Source organism: Hipposideros armiger, unplaced genomic scaffold (assembly GCF_001890085.2).
Source record: "Hipposideros armiger isolate ML-2016 unplaced genomic scaffold, ASM189008v1 scaffold_193, whole genome shotgun sequence".
Lineage (NCBI taxonomy): Eukaryota > Metazoa > Chordata > Mammalia > Chiroptera > Hipposideridae > Hipposideros > Hipposideros armiger.
Window position 1 is genome coordinate 640,654 of NW_017731543.1, and position 6,550 is coordinate 647,203.

The window sequence follows — 6,550 nt, forward strand, 5'->3', positions numbered from 1 at the left end:
AAGGTAGAAGTGTATAACCTCAAACATCTCTGGGATATGTCCTGTCAAATGGTTGTTATAGTCTGAATTTCTACCAAAAGAAGCACTTTTCTATCCAGTAAGAAATTGTATGGGGCTGGCCGAATGGCGCGTTGGTTAGGAGTTGGCTTGGGACGCCAGCTCTGAGCAGCAGAGCCCCAGTTCAGATCCCACGTGAGGGCCAGTGACGCTGTGCCCTCTACAGCTAAGATGGTGAACAACAGCTCAACCTGGAGCTGGGCCGCCGTGAGTCGCCAGCGACGGCATAGGCTGCAGTGGGGCTGGCTGGCAGCGGGCGTGAGCTGCCAAGAGCCGCTGTGAGCGGCTGTCCAATGGCCGGTGAGCAACTGCCTCACCCGGGAAGAGCGCAATGATAATACCAACACGGGCCAGTGAAGCAACGTCCTCCACAACTAGACTGAAGAACAAAAAAACAGCAACTTGTCTGTTTCCCTTCCCCGATTCCGCAATGCTGTTCCCTCCCCCAATTCCCCAATAAAAATCTTTAAAACAAAAAAGAAAGAAAGAAATCGTATGGGTGTTGAGAAAATGAAATTCAAGCATCTGTCTAAACACGGGTTGAAATTGCTTTGAACATTCACAAATAAGATCTAAGAAGGGCTTCTGTGAAGATGGCCACATCCCCGTCGAGCTCTGAAAGTGTGAATTGCAGGTTGTTGAGTCCATCCTTGTTTTCAAGAACTAAGAAATCCAGGTGTGTGGAAGGGAAGTGGGATGTGACATGATAGCGCTTCCTGTTTCCTGAGAAAAATATAAACAATCATGGGCACTTTTGAGTAGGCAGTTATTTAGGGTTCTGCTGAGGCCAGGTAGTTAGTTATATGACTTAGGAATGACTCAGTTGTAAACAACAGAAAATCCAGCCTCGTTGATTTTAAAGGAATGTGTTGGTTGGCTCGTGTGACTTGCCAGGTCCAGGGCTCAGTGGGTCTGACTTTCTAATGCTTCAGGGATCAGACAGGCCCTTTCTGCACAGTCACGTGACGGGTGACAGCAGCTCCTTATTTTGCATGTCTGTAGGCTCTCATAGAAGCTTAGGTCAGGGTCTCACGCCCTGCCCAGCTGCCAGGAGCACACGAAGTGCCCCTCAGCCCATGGGCTGTAAGGGTAAGAACCAGACACCTACATGGAATCAGACATTCCCCATGATGGACGACCCTCTTGTACAAGAGGTGACTCCCTTGGACTCTGTGACTATACCGCCCACTTGTGGGCTCCACTTCATGTGAAGTACAGTGGAGCAGCCTGTGGGTGACAAATGACTCCCTGTATTGCTATGGGGACTGATTGTATTAGAAACTTCAATAGTAAAAGGAAACCAGATTTTAGAGGGCAGCTATGAAGGCAGATTTCTTTATTGCATTCATTCATTCATTCAGTCAGTCAGTCATTAGATGTATTTTATGGACCACTGTTCTCCCTGCCAGGCCTTGTGTCCTGTGCTGGGACATGGAGGCACAAGCTTGCCACGCCTTGTCACCAGGAGCTCACTTCTGAGTTGAGTCACTGAGAGGAGCTAAGAGTATCTGTTGTTGAAGTTATAAAAGAGAAGGAAGTCCTAGGACTGCCTAGTGGTCACATATCACTGGGAAATTGAGCTGTACCTGGATACCTCATTCAAGAGCTTTATATGAATATCATATGAAAACAAAGGGTTTGGCCCTGTACAAGTAATTATTTCAAAGGGATGAGCAAGAATGCTTGATCAGCACGCATTTCGTTGATGGCCCAGAGGCTGATGAGTTGTTGATAGTGAGGAGCTATAACCAGAGCTCCCAAACATCAGTGATGACAAATGAGCCAAGCCGTAGATGTGATGTTAGAGAACGCAGACTCCTCCAGTGGTGCTGAATTTGCAAACCTCCGTCTATATTCAAAAGGAAAATGACACATGGTATATAAGTTCAAATCCCAGGCAAAGGAACAGTAGGTGTTCTCCCATTGTTTAAACACGGCCTACTGTGGTGGACAGAGGTAAGCGGCCACAGCAGTCTGCTTTCATTTGCTCTCTGCTGTATCGTTTGCAGACCAGAGGGTCTAGACCAGGGGTTTGCAAACTGCGGCTCGCGAGCCACATGTGGCTCTTTGGGTACGTTCCGTCTCAAAAGTTTGCCGACCCCTGGAAGAGCCAGTCCTGTCCCTCACAACAATTTAAAAATGATTCGAGAGCCATAAATCTATTTTTACATAATCACCATTATGTGAATAATATCCTTGAAAAGTTTTATGAATGAAACTATAATAGCTTTGTTTTATTTTCATTTTCAGTTTTACTTCAGAGGCTCGTGAGCCGCAGTTTGCTGACCTCTGGCGGCTCCTTCATCTCAAAAGTTTGCCGACTCCTGCTTTAGCGAGCTAACAGCCCTGTGCGCCTGTGTTTTTGTAGCTAGAGTGATGAATGCAAATTAGCTCCTGCCAATTAGATGCACTCATGACAGTTTTGGAAGAAGCAGGAGGGAAGCCATGTTTCTGCTGCTGTCACTCTGTAGGAGTGCTTCCTTTCCCAGTCGTGTCCCCACGTGATATCACTAGTGGTTTAGGCGCCTGCAGTCCTTGGCAACCATGATGACTCGCGCTTCTCTGTCTGGCTAGAAAGGGAGGGGCCGTACAGGCACAGGCTGCACGGGCCTTCTGACCTGCGCCTTCCGACTTGGCCCAGGCCCCACTCCTGATCTGCTTCCTCCTGCAGTGTCCGGGCACCATCCCTGGCGTCCCAGCCTGGAGCGCTTTTGCAAGCCACTGTCCAACAATTGTGTGGACTCTATATTAAAGCCATCGGTACTTAAAATGGCCAAGGTGGCTTTTAGTTTTTGCTGTGTGGTGCTTATGCATGTGGAATTTGGTTGCAGACGGAGCTGTGGGCAGCAGACCCCCAAGGAAGAGCCCGCGAGACTGTGTATCTGTCTTGGTTGAATTGGAGGGCAAAGGGGATCAAATTACCATTAGAAAATGAGAAAGTGAGCATAGGTGGCACACAGTAGGGCAAACACCCACTTCAACTGTCACCTGGCGTCACAGGGAATAAAGAGCCCATTGAAAGCAAGACTTAGGTGGGCTGGCTGCTGTGGCATGACCCGGGCTGTGCAAAGGAAGAAAACGTCAGGCCTGAGGGTGTTCACGGTCAGCTCATGGTGCAGCTAGTGGGGTTCCTGAGTCCTAACACGCTTACCAGCGCGCACTCGTAGCTGCAGGCCAAACATGGCCAAAAGGATCGCGGGAGTCCAGGTGTGCACGTCGCTGAATTGCAGTGTCAGTTGGTTTCAAAGCGTCAGCAGGTCACCTGTAAGAAATATAGTGAAACGGGGAGTTAAGAGTGGGGACTGGAGAATCAGAATGCGGAGATTGTCTTGGTGACAGAAGTTCCTCCTCCTTTTATGATGAGGCCAATCCTATCCTAGCCTGTGACCTAGTTACCTTGAAGGAACGCTACGTCTCCCCGGAGCCATTCCTACCTCCCCCGTCGCCTCTAGACATAACAATTAGAACCCACCGCACAGCCCTTAGAGGCAAAGCATAGAATTTGACCCAGGCAGAGAAGACTTGCTAGTCAAAATAATTACGATTTGTTTATATTTAATTACATGAGAAGAAACCTGGATAATAGGTTTGGGAATGGATTACAAACATGCTACATTAAGGTAAAAGGAATATAATTAGTTTGGGCAAATATATGTATAAATGAGATAGCCTAGACTCTTACTTCTGATACACATCAGCATTTTCATTGTCACAATTTAGTCACTGGGAATTTGATTATCTTATCATCCTACAGGGCACCATACTGGCTCAGTTTATTGATGTCATCATGCTCACTGAACTTGGTGAGTCAGAAATATCCTGTCACCTGCATGACAGAGCAGGTGAGATAAAACCTGTGGACATTTGCAGGGGCCACCTCTCCCGGTGGAGTTTCTACAGGCCCAGATATATCCCTACATGGGACAGTAAATGGCAATTCATTGGTCTCTGAGACCCTACCACTGAAAAAGCAGCTCAATGCTGCAATGCGGGGTAAGCCTTTTTTTTTTTTTGGGCCAGAGTGTACCCCATTTGGGTGTGCTGCTCTGACCCATTTATTAAGTAACTTGAAAGCCTACCAACTTTGAGGGGAGCTCAGAGAACGAAAAGGCAAGGAACTCTGTCATCTGGTCTCCCGGCACATGCAGGGGGACAGACCGTACGGCACATGGAACCTATTAGGAGCCCTAGTAGGGGAACAGGTGATGTCCCTTAGGCATTTGGAACAAACTAATGCCACCTTTGGAAAATAACTATAACTGTTTTTGTTTGTGTGTTTGTTTTTCTGAAATGGCTCTAAGTTGTTACTGGGCCCCAGTGGAGATTGAATGTCTAACCATGAGGTAGCGTGTGACTATATGATCTAAGCCATTGAGTCATAAAATTTGATTTCCTTAACAGCACCGGGTCACATCGAAGTGACATATGTGAGACCGAGCATAGCTGGTCTGGAAGGCTAATACAATGGCTGGAACAGGGGGACCCCCTCAGTGTTCCCACGAAGGCTGCTGCACATCTCCAAACCAGCCCACCACTACGGCCTCGTGGGAGGGCCCTGTGCCCAGGCGTCGGAGGAGGAAGCCATGAAGCCTCGATGACAGAGGGTTCTGCACTGTGTGCGGGTGACAGCCCCAGCTAGATTACTGCAGTATCAGCTCCTCTCAGATTAGTGCCCGTAGACGCGTAGTGAAGGGAATTTCTCTCAGGGGTAGAGACTGAGCACTTCAGAGAGGTGGCTTCTATTTTTATTGGGGAGAGAGATGTTTCTGGAACCCGTCAGTGGAAGCCATTAGCCAGCTGGGCCAATGGAGCCCCGTGCGCCCTGTGATGTGACATTTTTGAATTTTTGATTGTCTCACTGTTGAGGGTGGGGGAGTGCTCTGGCATCTAGCAGGTCAAGTAGGCATGGTGCGAAACATCCTACAACCACAGGACAGTCCCTCACCACACAGAATTGTCCAGCCTCAAATGCCAACAGTGCCGAGGCTGAGAACCCCTGATCGCAATCCTTACACACAAACGTGAAGCTAAAGATACTGTGGGGTTTTTGGTTATTTACTAAGGTGTTTCTTTCTGCCTCAGTCATACCTCATAGCTCAAGCCAATGAACATAAAGAGTGACAGTCACCTGGTTTGAAAGCATCTACAGAATTCAGCACTTTTTAATCACACAGCAGCCTTAGGTACTAATAGATCAGGCAGGAGCGGTAGGCCTCCCAGAATAAAGTGCACGGGGATGGGAGAAGACTGACGGAGCTTTAAGGACTAAGGAAAGTGACGTTATCAGTGACGGATCAGAATTAATCAAAGGTTAGAAAACGCGCGGCAGAGCCAGCCTCCTCCGCGGCCTCCCTCCCACAGAGCACCGGGATGGCTGACCATCTAGGTCCCATGGCTACACGGTCCAGACCTTGAGAATGCTTTCTAAGATGACATTTCTTTGGGATTTGGGGGGCCCAGCACTTGAAGAGAGGCCTACCTGACCTCTCCTCACTGGAACCTGTGAGTTTTTGAAAAAACATAGCAGAAGAAAGTTGTCAAGCCCAGGGACCTATTTGAACAGGCCTGTCAGTGGTGAGGATGGAAGCCACCCAGTCATTGCAGGGTCCTGGGACAGACACGAGAGGAATCAAGAGGGTCAGAGCCCTGGACAGGCCCCGGGGACCACTGACGTCCATTCCACAGATGGTGGGGGGTTATGGCAGAGCCCAGGGGGAGGCCAGATGCAGGATGGACCATCCTGTGTCTCCCCGGCTCCCTGTGCCTTCTGCTCTCAGGATGACTCGGCGACGAGCGGACAGACAGGCCTGAGTCAGCGCTCGTCCCCTCCCCTCCCCTGTGTCCTCAAAGGCGGGCCCTTTGCTCCGCCCTTAGGAGCAGCCCCAGGACCCAGCCGCCATCCCTAGGTCATCACCAAAGCTGTCGGCTCAGGGCCGAGCTGAGTGACAGGCAGGCCAGCCAATCCAGTCAGCCACTTCACAGGCGGGGTTCACAGCTGATGAGGGGTTAATGCATTATCTCTCCACAACAGGTGTTATTACAGATTTAACATCATCTCCACTTAGAGACAAGACTACTTAATGACAGACCCTCAGGCATATATATATATATATATATATATATATATATATATATATATATATATATGAGAGAGAGAGAGAGAGAGAGAGAGAGAGAGAGAGGTACCATAGTATGTGTGCATGTAATATGTATTTCATTCATATGCTACTTTCTATAGAGATATATAAAGAATATATTCTTTCTACAGAGAACATGAAAGGTTGCATTCTATAAATATGTATATATTTTATTTATATGTTTACCTCTCTAGCCATATGACCATTGCAAATATAATTTTATAACCATTTTGTTCACTTAATGAATTCTAATCATAAATATGAAAGTATACCGACACGATCACAGTTGTTCGTTACGGTTGTAAGATGTTCCTCTGTCATTGATTTAACCTGACCCTATAGCGGTGCATTTTGGT